Source organism: Protopterus annectens, chromosome 6.part0, assembly GCF_019279795.1.
Source record: "Protopterus annectens isolate FY-2018-M chromosome 6.part0, PAN1.0, whole genome shotgun sequence".
NCBI lineage: Eukaryota > Metazoa > Chordata > Ceratodontiformes > Protopteridae > Protopterus > Protopterus annectens.
Window position 1 is genome coordinate 960,404,883 of NC_056737.1, and position 14,292 is coordinate 960,419,174.

A 14,292-nucleotide genomic window follows, 5' to 3' on the forward strand; every position below is an offset into this window, starting at 1 on the left:
GGATGGGAGATCGTAGGTTTACCCCGGGTATCACTTCTGTGTCACTGTTAGACAGAGGCACAGTATACTAATCTCGAAAAAGGGCATAGGAAAATTAATTTAAAATGGGTGGCGAAAGCCAAACACACTCTGGCTAGGCTTATAAATGCCCTAGGGCAGATAGCCTAGTATGAACCTATGAATCTATGAATCTATTTCCGGACTTGTAAGGCAAATCCCCTAGTGTTTGTACTATTTCAGTAGTTTTTTTGGTTAACAATTTCAGTTGCATTTAGGTTTATAGGTTTATACTAGGGAAATAACCACCATGGTCTTTATAATCCTAGCCATGCAACCTGACCCAGTTTTGTCCCCGAGTGCCTTGCACATCTATATAGTGGAATATGTTAGTATAGGTTCATAGGTCTATACTAGGCTAATGACCACCAGGTTCTTAATAACCCTACTGTTAAGGAATTACCTTTCTTCATGTCTATAAAACAAGAGAGTATTCTTATAAAAGTGCAAACACTGATTGGGAGTGTATCATTGAACATTATCTGAAGTGTGTGTCTTCGTTTTTCAAAAATAATTGTATTGTTATGTTTTATAATTTGCAAGATTATAGTCTTTGGCTTGTTTTGTGCACTGTTGATATCTGGTGTCTTCTAACGTGTTTTTTCAGTGCTTTAGTTATTACATAATAGATTTTTCTTTGTTAAATGTGTTTGATGTTTTTTCTTATTTCCTGGTCTTCTTGTATTTTGATATGCACCCATTATTATACTGTATCTCCTGTTCCAACACCGCTGCCTCTGTCTGACAATATTTCATACCCTGTAATATCTCCACAGTATCCAAAATTATTTTTTCCTGAACCATAAACTCCACCCATTCAGGAGTGCTCACGTCTGCATACCTAGAAACAAAACTCAAATCATTAACTGTACCAACGACTAAACAATTTGTCTACCTAGAACCACAGTCCCACCCATTCAACACTACCTATAATAGCTGATATCTTCCTAATTTCATATAGTACTGTGTTTTTCAGTTCTACTATGAAACGCCAACTACTAAATATTGATGCACCAGTAGGACGAAAAAAAAGCCCAAAACTAAAAATTGAGAAAAACTCCTTTTTCATTATTTTGTACAACAGACCTGGATCTTCTAATCTCTCCTTATTTAGTATCCTAGATATGATCCTATGCTTGGTGGGCCACCAACACACCCAGAAGGTGACCTCTTGGTACCTTTTGGTTAGGAAGATGGAAGAAGGAATGCCAGTAGATGTTGGAAATGTGGAGCTGGGAGCCATCATTCTCTCTTCAGTAGGTCACAATCCCAGGGTTGGAGATTGGCTTGTGAAGTGACATCAGGACATTGTCACTGACACCCCTCACTGTGACAATCAGAGATACCTTGCAAGGCTCCTGGTTTCCAAAAGATATCTCCCAGCTGTGGGCTTTCTTTATACCTTACCCCCTTTATATGACAGCTTGCTGTTAGTCAATTTACTCTACCCCTGCCAGCAGTTTGAGTTTATTTCAAACCTCGGTGCCTGGAGGTGCAGAGTGATGCTCTACATCTGCAGAACTGGGCAGCCTGATCAAGCCTTTACAAGTATACTGCCCACACACATGGAGGTAAAGTAATAGCAAAAAGCTTTTGGTCATGTGGTGTGGCATTTATGGCAGTATATGTAAGTGTAGAAACATAAGCATGTCTTTCTGCCCTGTGTGAAACACCAACATATAAATACAATCACAGATTGTGTGAAATGTAAGGCCTCTAACTATTCATCTTATATGAGGTATTTGACATTGGTGGTACAAAACACATGCAAGTGGATAGGTAAGAACTATAATGGGTGTTGTTGAACAGGTATGGTGAGGGTAGCGCCATCTCTGCAGGGAGAATATTTTTGATTATTTCAAAACAAATATACCTATTATATCTTTGCTAGCTAAAGATGGCAGCCCATGACCCTTGCAACCCATGACACCAACCTCACCAAACCACACCTTGAGATGGCTTCAAAAGGAAAATATTACAGGGTGGTGGTGACTTTCAGCTAGTGATGGTGTAATGGTAGGTCACGTAATGTTGAGGCTTTATAAGTAAGAACCACACTGAGTAGATTTGTGCCACCAGTTAAGGAGGCAACTATCTGTAGAAGAGAGTTTGTAATGACAAAATCCAGGGCTCATTGTGCATACTTATTGCTTAAAGTATATGTTTGCCAGTTTATGAATAGATACTTGAAATCTCTCATGAGTATGCTATATCCAATATTAAGCCATGTAGTTTGGTGAGGTTGGTGTCATGGGTTGCAAGGGTCATGGGCTGCCTTCTTTAGCTAGCAAAGATATAAACTGATCAAGCCAAGTCCTCCACCACACTCTTTGTGAAACTAGTGCTCTGTGTCCCTGCTCCAAGTAGCTTACACACATACTCTTTGAGATTTGATTTTCATGCAGATATACACACACACACACACACACACACACACACACACACACACACACACACACACACACACACACACACACACACACACACACACACACACACACACACACACACACACACACACTGGGAAAAACTGCACAAATTTACTAGTTATGCTCCCTCTGGCCAGACTATAAGGTAGATATTGCCACTAGAATACTCCAAAGCCAGCTACTCTAAGGCTCTTAAAAGGGTACTTACTTATACTAAGTAAAATTAATACTAATACAAATGGTAGTGTTTGACCAGTGCAGCAAGGCTTTCAGGAGTGACCACAATGAAATGTTTAAATATATTTAATAATAAATAATAAAAGAACATGAACATATTAAATATTTATTTACAATAAACACCAGAGTTTCAATAACAGGAAGTATTAAAAATAACACAGATGGATAGATTAACTAATCTCACTATATTTTCCTGACTGATTAAAATAATTATTATTTCCTGGTTACTTACTAAAGCAAGGCAAGATGAAGTGGGTGAATGTCTTCCTTCTTTGTCAGGTTTCAAAAACAGACTGAAAATATAACAAAAAGGCCAGTAAAAAAATATAAAAAGCACCAGCTTACACTTTATTTACAAGAACATCTCAAGTTTCAAAAACAGACTGTCCTGAGACTTCTTTCTCATCGAGTATTAAAACATAATTTCAGTGCTGGATAACAGAATGATATCACATACATCTGGTCATCTGACTCTGGTTCCACACTGCCCCCTTTGCTGGAAACTGAACCAGACTTTAGCAAATATGTATTACTATACACACAGATAGAGCTTTGCGGAGATGTGTTATAGCATCTGGAAGCTATAAAAGCATTTCAAAACTTGCACCCCTCCAGGATAGTAATTAGTCCACCCATAAGAATACAGTAGGATTCTTAATCCTAGTTTTCACAGACATTTTTTTCTTTGGCTGCAGAGAATCTTTATAGCCTAAACCAGGTAATTTAATTTCAGACTATTTTTCAAAGTTAGCTGGACCAAGATTAACTTCTTCTCCTCCAGTATCCTCTGTTACATTATATTCATTTCAACAGTTATAGTATAGTCTGACATAGAGGTGTATGTCTTTTCTGTCCAGCAGGACCCACTGTTGGTACATTTTTAACACAAGCAGCTTTACAAGTACATTTCCAACACAAGCACCTGTACAAATCAGTTTGATGTACAAATGACATTTAATTCTTTACAAAACTCCAGTTAGCTCTGTTGGCATATGTTACACATATCCTGCCCTACTTCTCCTGGCATAGCTGGCAATACCTCACATCATCAAAGTGATATACATTGCTGCATCATCCAAGGTAACCATACAGCAGTCCTTACAACAAGGAATTTCAGGAACAAACAAAACCTATTCATATCTATTCAAACATAGAAAAGGACAATTTTTCTTTAACTTTACCCCCCTCCACGCATACACCCATCACACCATTACATTCAACCAGCATTATATTTTATGATTACCTTTAACCCCTTCAAACATCTGTTCAGCCTTAGGCATTCCACAGGTTATGTACCACAGCCTAGGAGAACTGCTGATGTGGTACCGTTCAACAAATGCAGCCTTACTGTCAAGGAATGACAGACCAATTAGCCTTACTAGCATTATTTGCAAAATAATGGAGCATATAATCGTGGAACTTGCAAGAAATATCCTTGGCAGTTTAACAACCATGGAACCAAACCAAACCAATATGACTTTGCGAAGGAAAGATCCAGCCTGTATAAAATTGTGAATTTCTTTGAGAAGTTCACAAAGATGCTGAACAATAATAAGTGTCTGAATACTGCTTACATGGATCTAGATAAGGTCTTTGATACTGTCCCTTAGTTTGGAATTATAGATATTCAATTGCAGATGAATATAAATCTCTTCTTAATTCATTGTTCAGTATTGCTTTTACAGATAGAATCCACATGATCAAGGCTGGTGGCACACTTTATTCTAGAAGACTTGTCATCTGTGGCATCCTCAGGTTTCTGTGCTGGGGCCACCACTTTTTAGAATTCATTGCAGTGATGTCAAAACTAACATCAAGGGAATTAGGGATGACAAACTTTCTGACAGCTGCAAACCTTGAGTTATCTCAACAGCTTAGCTGAAGGTATCTATATCCTCCCGTTTCCTTCACTTACTCATGGTATCAGTACCATAGGCCAACGTTAAACACAATGAAATGCAGTATTTTACTAGTCAGGAAACAAGCACGCCCCTACACCTGTCAACAGAATGGCAACACTCTCTTATTCAATACTCTCACTAGATATTTGTTAGCAGAAATAAGCAATGAACTTTCATTGAATCATATTGTTTAGGCTATGTTAGAAAATCTTTCTACCTAGTCCAATTAATTACAAAGGCATATCTTCCAGATCAAAAGAAGTCATTACCCATCATTACACAAATCTCATTAGTCCCATACATGAATTTATTGCGACTTTTTCTGTTTGCATCTGTCCAGACATTTCACCCAGAAAAACATTTCTTTACAAAGGAAAGCTTGACTATGAGCTCCTTAACCTACACAATATTTCTAATAGCCCTGTCTGTCTATTTTGCTGTAATAGACATCTGAGTAATAACCTCTCTCCGGCCTGCAAGACAACAAATGACCTTGCCATATGTCAACTCTTACTCAGTGGCAAAACTGGTAGCACAACAAATACATGGTCTAGGGACATGAATCTATATTGAAATATTAACAGAATATTTTGGTGGTATCTGCACCTCTCCCAAACAATTCACTATCTATGGAATAGACTTGTAGTCCATATCAAACAAAGATGCACAATTCTGCTCTTCAAACATAAATTCAAAGACTGGACAAGTTTGAAAAATTCATACCTGAACTTGCCCCTATCCATTGGAAATATGGTGAGTAAGTAATGGGGACTAAAGATTGCAAATTGTCCTCTGGACTAATTACCTAGTATATACCTATGATCCTCTGGACTAATGACCTAGTCTATACCTATGATCCAATGATACTATGTGTTTTGATATTATTGGACTCATTTATAAACATGCTGTTTATTTTTTACAGAAACACAACTTAATTGAGATGTTACAAAAAGTAATGAAATATTAAATCAAGGTTTCATCTTAATGTATACTTCCTCATGACTGGGTAATTTTAACACATTTTCAAGCAACACCAATATGGGCAGCTAACAACAATTTAATCTATACCTCATTATGGTTAGGTGACTCCAACACATTTTCAATGAACACCAAAATATTACCTAGCACAACAGTACATTAACAAATTTCAGAGAACCATAGTGTGTCACCTCACAAAACAAAAAAATCACATCAACTCATTTTTCTCATATAACCATTCACACTGGTAATAAACAACTGGTTACCAGTAACATTTCAGCCTATTCCTCTTAAATACAGTCCTATTTGGAAATATGCTAGATTGACTTAATGTAAAGTATTGGAAATATTGACATTTTAGAAGGCTAGATTCTAAATCTGTAAAGCCAAAGCATATATTTTGAGCTCACTTTAATAAATAATATTCAGAGCTGCATGCCAAACCATTTCCAAGTTCTTATATCCTAAGCAACCGCTTGGATCTATTGACACCTGAGCCTCATCTTATACTAGTTTGAGACACCTAAGCTGGAATAAGCACTCCTTTACTCTTACACACACTCTGTATGTTTTACCAGCTCAGCCAACCAAAACAAATGTCGCACAGCTTCTGTGTATAACCTGGAAGACGTTTGTCTGGTTTTCCAGCAATAGGGGCATCCCTGATGTTTACAAATGAGTATATCAAAGGTGAGATTCATAGATTCATTCATTATGCTAATACAAAATGCCTGTAATGAGATACAAAGAAGACATTTTGTAAAACAGTGTGTGCTAATCCACAGACTTGCCCCAACCATCTCTTAAGTAGATTGTTCAAGTATATACAAGCACTTTCCTAACACACAAATTAATTATTTCCCCCAGCACCACCTTCAGTAGCTTGTCTAAGTATGTACAAGCACTAAAATGACAATCATTTCAGCAGTCTGACCATGTGTGCACAAGCACCAAAAATAACTTAGCAACAAGGCAACCTGGAGACCTGTTTAAAAAAATATCCAAATGTTTTATTACAAAGAATTTTAACAGTTGTCATAACAGTTTAGTCCTTTCATCTTTTAATGAGAATTCAGTAGAACTGTTAGTGAAACACTCTTAGCTCAAATTTAAAACTTCCAATCATGGTCCATTGGTTAATTCATCAACACATATTCAAGAGGGTTTCACTAACAGTTCTGATGAAGTCTCTTTAAGGGATGAATGAGCTAAACTGTTATGTCAACTGCAACTACTGCTGTTTTGGTTTGGATGTATGTACAAGCAGTTCACCGACACCAAAATTCCTCTCAGCAATCCCTTCTGTAGTTTCATCAAGCATGCAGAAGCAGCAAGATGAAACATCTACCCAGCTAATCCCTTCAGCAGTATGTCCAAGTATACACAAGCATCAAAATGAAACATTTCCCCCATTGATCCCTTCAGCAGTGTGTCCAAATATGAATAAGCAGCAAAATGAAATACATCCCTAAGCAATCCCTTCAGCAAAATGAAATATTTCTCCACCAGTCCCTAAAGCAGTATGTCTCAGTATGCCCAAGCACCAAAACAAATCATTTCCATCATTGATCTCTTTAACACTATAATAAAAATATGTACAAGCACCAAAATTAAATATTTCCCCAGCAATCCATTCAGGAGTATGTCCATGCCTGCACAAGTACTTCACTTACACCAAAATGAAACATTTCACCTACCAATCCCTTCAGTAGTCTGCCCATGTATGCATAAGCACTTCACTGACATCAAAATGAAATATTCCCCTAATGACCCCTTCAGTAGTTTGTCCATGTCTGTGCAAGCACAAAATACAATAAAAATTTTGTTTAAGTAAACTGAATAATTGCAATTCTTTTAAAATATACTGTATGGCAGTGCAAATTCCTTTTTCTCTTCATCTCGCAACTCCATTTTCTCATGGTAATTTAATACTTATTGGCATAAGTTCAGGGCCTTTTACACATTTAGTATGCAAATTATCTCATTTAGATTCAGCTGTATGAATTCTACTGATACAGACATGTAATGCTGCTAATCTGCATAATAGCTGTCCCCCTATCACTTAACGCTTTTGCAATAGAGAGCTGTATTTAATAAAGCACCCTTGCATTTTCATAGTCATGCTGAAAGACTGTGGCTTGTATAATCACATAGCATTTCACTACACAGATTACCGCTTCTTAAATGGAAAGCCACAGACTATGAATATTGGCCTTCATTCACTTCTTGATGGTTTTGTAGCACCAGATAAATTTATTTGGCTATCCATACCAGAAATTCACCAGAAATGGTAAAGCTTTGGCATAATCATTCATTTCAAAGAACAGTTCTATGTTTTCAACCATATTCTGCTGTCAATACACATGTAGTATTTGGAGGTTTGAAGTCAGATATCTCAGTGTTTCTCAAATAGCTCATGCAGTAGTTTTACCCCAGGCCTTAAGCTTTCAGATCTAAAAATGATTCCACTGGAGTGGGGGACACATCTCTGGACATGCAGAAGCACTTTATGTGGTAAAAATGTTGAGTTAAACTTGAATTTTTTGTAATCTTGATGGTTTAAAATAATAGACATTTTAGGAAGTTCTCCATAACTGCATGTTCTTTACTAAACTGCAATATCAGTGCCAACCAAAGTGGAAATGTTGTGCCACTGTGGACCAAATAGAGAGTTGTTCAGCTTAATGTCTTGGTAGAGTTTGTAATCAAAATTAAAAGAAATTAATTTTTGACAATGGAAGGAGGTAGATATGAGGAAAACATCAGGACTATGAGTTTAAAATCACTTGCAGGCATGCTTAGATGGGAAAATTCTGACACTTAAGCAAAGAATCCTCACCAACAAAATGCCAATACAAACTTGGAAAGTAAATAACAAAGATACCACTTCAGCGGATACCAAGACCAGGATACCAAACAACAAAAATAGATATTTATTATAAAGCGTTTTTCGTCTTGTCGCCTGACAAGACTTCTTCAAATCGAATTATTAAACAGACAGTGTAAAATTTATAGTCTTCAATGAAATGTTTTGCAAAATTTTAACACACGTCATTTATTTTTGCTTCAGAAAAAGGGAGATGCAAGATATGTGCCCTCTTTCTTTAAGTTATTGTTGCCATTACTATGTTGACAATCCTTTTCTAAGTACTAGTAGCTATAAAAATCACATGATGAGGGGATTCAAAAATTGTGTGAAGGGCAAAAAAATAGGGACATAACTACAAAACTATTAACAACCTGTGCAGGAGTAAATTAGGCCTAAAAATAGGAATGTTCCTCCAAAATAGGGACAAATGAGACATCTGAAGTGAACATCAGAACATAAAGAAAAGACTCAAAATAATTTTGATAGTGTTATGGATAGTAAGAGATACTCAATGTTTTGTGGAGTGGTAAATTATTTTTTTTAATTTTTATTAATTGGTCTGGTACGAGACACCCACATGTGTAGTGAGAGTGTCCTGTAAATGCCTAGCCAATGTCTCTATGAAGAATGAGTTAGCTTTCCACATCCAGAAGAAATGTTTTTCCATGAACCTGGGGAGTTCAGGGATGTTTCAACAGACCTTGTTCAAGACTTTAGTCACTAAGGTAGCAGCAAGTAGCCGTGACAAAAGATGGTTGTCCCATATCATGGTTGTCATAATAGGACCTACTGATGGATACCACTGAATCTGGCAGAAGAAAGAGTCCTTCCTTACAATGTTAGCAAGAAGTTGAGGTTGCATACATTCCATACATCTGACTGATAGGCAGCAGCAATCCAGGAATGTATCATCTGTGAAGCTGACTAAAGTGAAGGTTTGGCTGTAAGAAGAGTTTTGTGAGACTGTGGAGAATATCTTCCAGACAGCTTCAAAGACCTTCTGGGAAACCATCCTGTGAATCAGGTGGGGAGGAGAGATAGTAACAATACACAACATGGTTTTCGTCCTGGACATAGTACAATAACTGCTCTTCTCTCTTTCTTAGACTTAGTAAATCATGCCCGTGAGTCTGGAGAAATTGTATCCACTATCCTTCTAGATATTTCCAAAGCTTTCAATACTGTTTCCCATACCCACCTTCTAAATCATCTTTCTAATCTTAATCTATCATAGAACACCCTATTATGGTTTAGCAGCTACCTTTCTAATAGATCCCAAGCTGTGAAATGGTAAACTGGCACCTCAACTTTCCTACCCACCCCTACTGGTGTTCCCCAGGGATCCATACTTGGCCCAATGCTCTTCAATGTATTTATTAATGATTTCCATACTGCCATTCCTACTACTAAAATAGCGTGATATGCAAATGACTCAACATTAGTTTGCTCTGCTCCTAATCTCCCTGACCTCCTAGCAAAAACTCAATTGGCCTTTTCTACAACTGAAAACTGGATGCTTCAAAATCATCTCTCCCTAAATGCTAATAAATCAAAAATTCTTCTTTTCTCCCCCTCAAAAACCCTCCAGCTTGACAAACAATCTTTCAGTATCTTTAGCAATACTAACTCCACTATAGAAATTGTCCCTTCTGCTAAACTACTTGGAGTTACCATAAATAAACACCTAAAATTTGACACACATGTTCAGCTAAACATTAAAAAAACTCACCAGAAACTTGGCATGCTATATAGACACTCCCAATTCCTCTCTTCATCTACCAGACAAGCTCTTGCCACCACCTACTTACTACCTTCTCTTCTATATGCTGCTCCCCTACTTACCAATTTATCCTCTTCCATCTCCTCAAAACTAGAAACATGTTACAACAAAATTGCTAAATTCGCAACTAAAGCTAATTACTCCTCTCACCACTGCACATCTCTCCACCTGCTAAACTGGCTAGAACTTCCCAATCAACTCTCTACTACCCACAGACTAATCTTCAAACCAACTCTATGCCCTGCTTTAGCAAATATCTTACCCTTTTACACCCCCCACAGAGCCCAGAGATCTGCACAGCAGAATCTCCTCTCTGTATACAAACCTAATTGTCCTGCTGGTCACCTTCTACTCTCTTCTTCCCTAGCCAGAAGAAGGAATTCCCTCCCTTCTTCTCTTAGAATCTCTGAAAACTATGAATACTTTAAAACTCAGCTTCATTCTACCTTACACAGCACTGGAAATGTAACTGTATTCTCCCTACTTAACCTACTTACTCTCTTCTATGTATGCTTCCTCATACAGCTTCTCTACTTATTCATCCACCCAGGCTGTTCTCCTAAAACACCTACCTCACTCTAAATCTAAAGACCCCTTAAAAATCTGCCTACCTCTAACTCAAATTCAACACCAAATTATTAATAATGTTTTTCTACCTTAAATGTACACAATGTAAATACTGTATATAGTCCCTGATCTCATCCCCTCGTACTGAAAACAATTAATCTTTAACAACTACCTGTATTAAGCTGATGCAGTTTAACTATGGCAATCATACCTTTCATGTGTGAACTCCACTTTTATTAATGTTCAACCACCTCTCTAAGAATACTCCAGACACTATAATCTATGCTCTACTAACAGTGTACCTCCCACCTATTCCTCCTCCATTTCTTTTAAACCTCAATATACAACATTCAGTTTTTTAACCCTCAACTAATAATTGCTTTCCCTTTACTTGTGAATGATTCTCTTGCCTCTATCACTTAATTATTGTACAAATAGTTCTCTATACAACTTTGTAAATATGTTTATGAACTGTCTTGCCATTATGCATTTCTACTTTTTCTCATTACTTTGTATTATTTTATTTTTGTTTAATTGCTTGTAATATGGAGCTTTTCTCCCCGGGCCTCCACTGAAAACAGGGTCTCTGAGCCCAGTGGACATCCCCATCAAACTGGAAATAAATAAATAAATAAATAAACTAGGATACATGGAAAAATGGGAATTATACCTGGACTGGAAAACCATACATTGTCTTCCTAATGGGGATTACACCTAGACTGAAAAAACATACATGATCTTTCTAAAGGGGATTACACTTGGATTGAAAAATCACACATGGTCTTTCTAATGGGGATTACACCTGGATTGGAAAATCATACATGGTCTTTCTAATTGGGATTACACCTGGACTGAAAAAACATACATGGTCTTTCTAAAGGGGATTACACCTGGATTGGAAAATCACACATGGTCTTTCTAATGGGGATTACACCTGGACAGAAAAAACATACATGGTCTTTCTAAAGGAGATTACACCTGGATTGGAAAATCACACATGGTCTTTCTAATGGGGATTACACCTGGATTGGAAAATCATACATGGTCTTTCCAATGGGGATTACACCTGGATTGGAAATAGGTAGTCTTTCCAATGGGGGATTACACCTGGACTGGAAAACCATACGTGGTCTTTCTAATGGGGATTGCATCTGGATTGAAAACACACTCATGGTCTTTCTAATGGGGATTACACCTGGACTGGAAAACCATATGTGGTCTTTCTTATTTTCACACATTTGGAGAAAAGGATGTGTTCTACTTTTAGAGGGATTACATGTCTCAGCCTGCCTGGAAAATAATACCCCATGATGCTGGAGATAAGAATTAACCCCAGAGTCAAGCCTATGATTCAAGAGAAGCAATTAAAAATTCCATAATAGCCATTAAACAGTGGATCAGCTTCTTTGTCCTTAAATGTACTTTAGAGGGTTCATGAATGTTTAACAAAGCTGTTGGCTATTTGTATTTTTGTTGACTTGGAGAAGTTATATGACTGTGCATCCCAGAATGTCTTGCAGTAAGTGCTACAATAACACCTTTAACCCAGGACCACTGCTCCATACCACTCAGATGATGTATTAAATAATGGCAGTTAAACTGTCAACTCAGCATAAGGGTTTCAGCTGAGGATGTGTTATGTCCCACAGTTTGTGAATTTCATTGAAGTCTTTATGTGCCTGTGATTTTTTACCTATATGTGCATTAAAGTTGGCTTGACTACACCAGATTAGGGATTGTTTTTTATTCTAGGAGCTTCCAATATCAAATGTGTGTTTACTTGGTAAGATGAAACTTGGTTTTTGGATTACTAGTGCTTCAAATACATTGGAACTAAGCTGAATGTTATGGTGTTTCTGGTACACAGTCTGACAATTAAAGTGACATGTACATTGATACTACAAAGTATTGCTACAGGTGTATGCTTCCCTTTTTTTCCAATTTTAGTGATTATGGTGTAATGTTATGTGGCTTTTGTGCAACCATTGAATTCAATGTGGTGGTGCCTCATCATATTACTCTGTGATTTATGTATTGTGGCAAGTAATTATTAGGAAGCGGTCATCAGAATGCAAAGTACTGGTGCAGGTGTATGGTTCTTCTGTTGTCAGAGTCTTTAATTTTGAAGTTACAAAGTCACTGTTTACTTGTTTCTTAATTTCATGGACATGATATCAAGTCACAACTAAGGTCTGGAAAGTCTCAGGTTTCAGGAAATGAAGGTGATTTGTTTGTTTTTTGCAGATGATGTTGACAGATTCCTATAATATCCAAAATGCACTAGAGCATTTCATCACTGAATGGGAGGAGACTGGAACAAAAACTAGCCCCAACAAACCAGAACTGCAGAAGCTGTATTAGAATGAAGCAATGAGAATGAAATCATAGGATAAAACCTATATTTACTGGTGTGCTTATATCATCCATAGTTATGAGTTTTGGGTAGTGACTGCAAGGATGAAAGCATAGTCATGACAGAAATGAAAGTCTTTTAGAGGGGAACTGTGTTTACTCTCTGTCACTGAGAGAGGAGCTTAGAAACCCAGTAGGATCTTAGAGTACAACTATTACACTGAGAATTTGAAATGTGTCCATTGTGGTAGCTTGACTACATTATTTGGATTTCATCAGGGTACCTCCCACATGATGTGTATCAGGCTTGGGGCACTGGGAGGGGGCCTCGGCTCAGCCAGGAAAGATTGGAAGAATTATATCTCAAAGTTCACTTAGAATATCTATGTATTTCACAGGAAGAGTTCTATCCTGCCCCTGCAGATAGTGAATTCTTGTCTACCCTTTTCAGTTTGCTACCAACATGACCTTCAACATGCCAAGCAGCTAAGAAGATGAATAGGTGGACTGACAGATTGATGGATAGATGGAGGGATATTAAATGGTCTTGCACGTACAATTTAAGATGATAAGCTGTGACTGCTTTAGAAGTCTTTTATCAAGCAATAATGTATATAACCTTGAAACTGCAAAAATGTCAGCTCCCAGAAATTGAACATTTTCTTTAAAAAACATCTTAGGATTCTAATGCAAAATAAACTAATTCTTTGAGAATCAAGAAGCAAAACCTACACAATAAAGTTCATGAAGAAGTGAGTGCCATTTGATTCCTACTTTGTCAGTGCAACCAATGAACAACTCAGGACAATTGTCTTCAGTTGTAAAAGTGTCACAGTGTTAATCAACAGAGAAAATAACTTGCACTGACATTATCACTCTGCTCAAAAGTATCCCATAAGATGTGTGATAGTCAGTCTAGAAACCAACAATCAGATGACCGCACCACCAGTTTACATTACTAAAAATGCTAAAGCAATGTCTCCAAGTGTGGCTTCTTCATTTTTAAGGAAATTTACTGAAGCTGTCTGCTAGGAGTAACTTTAAAATGTTCAGTTCCACCTTAGTCCATGGAAGCAGCTTCTGGAAATTGTGGAAACAGTTATTAAAAGATTCAGCTTTTTA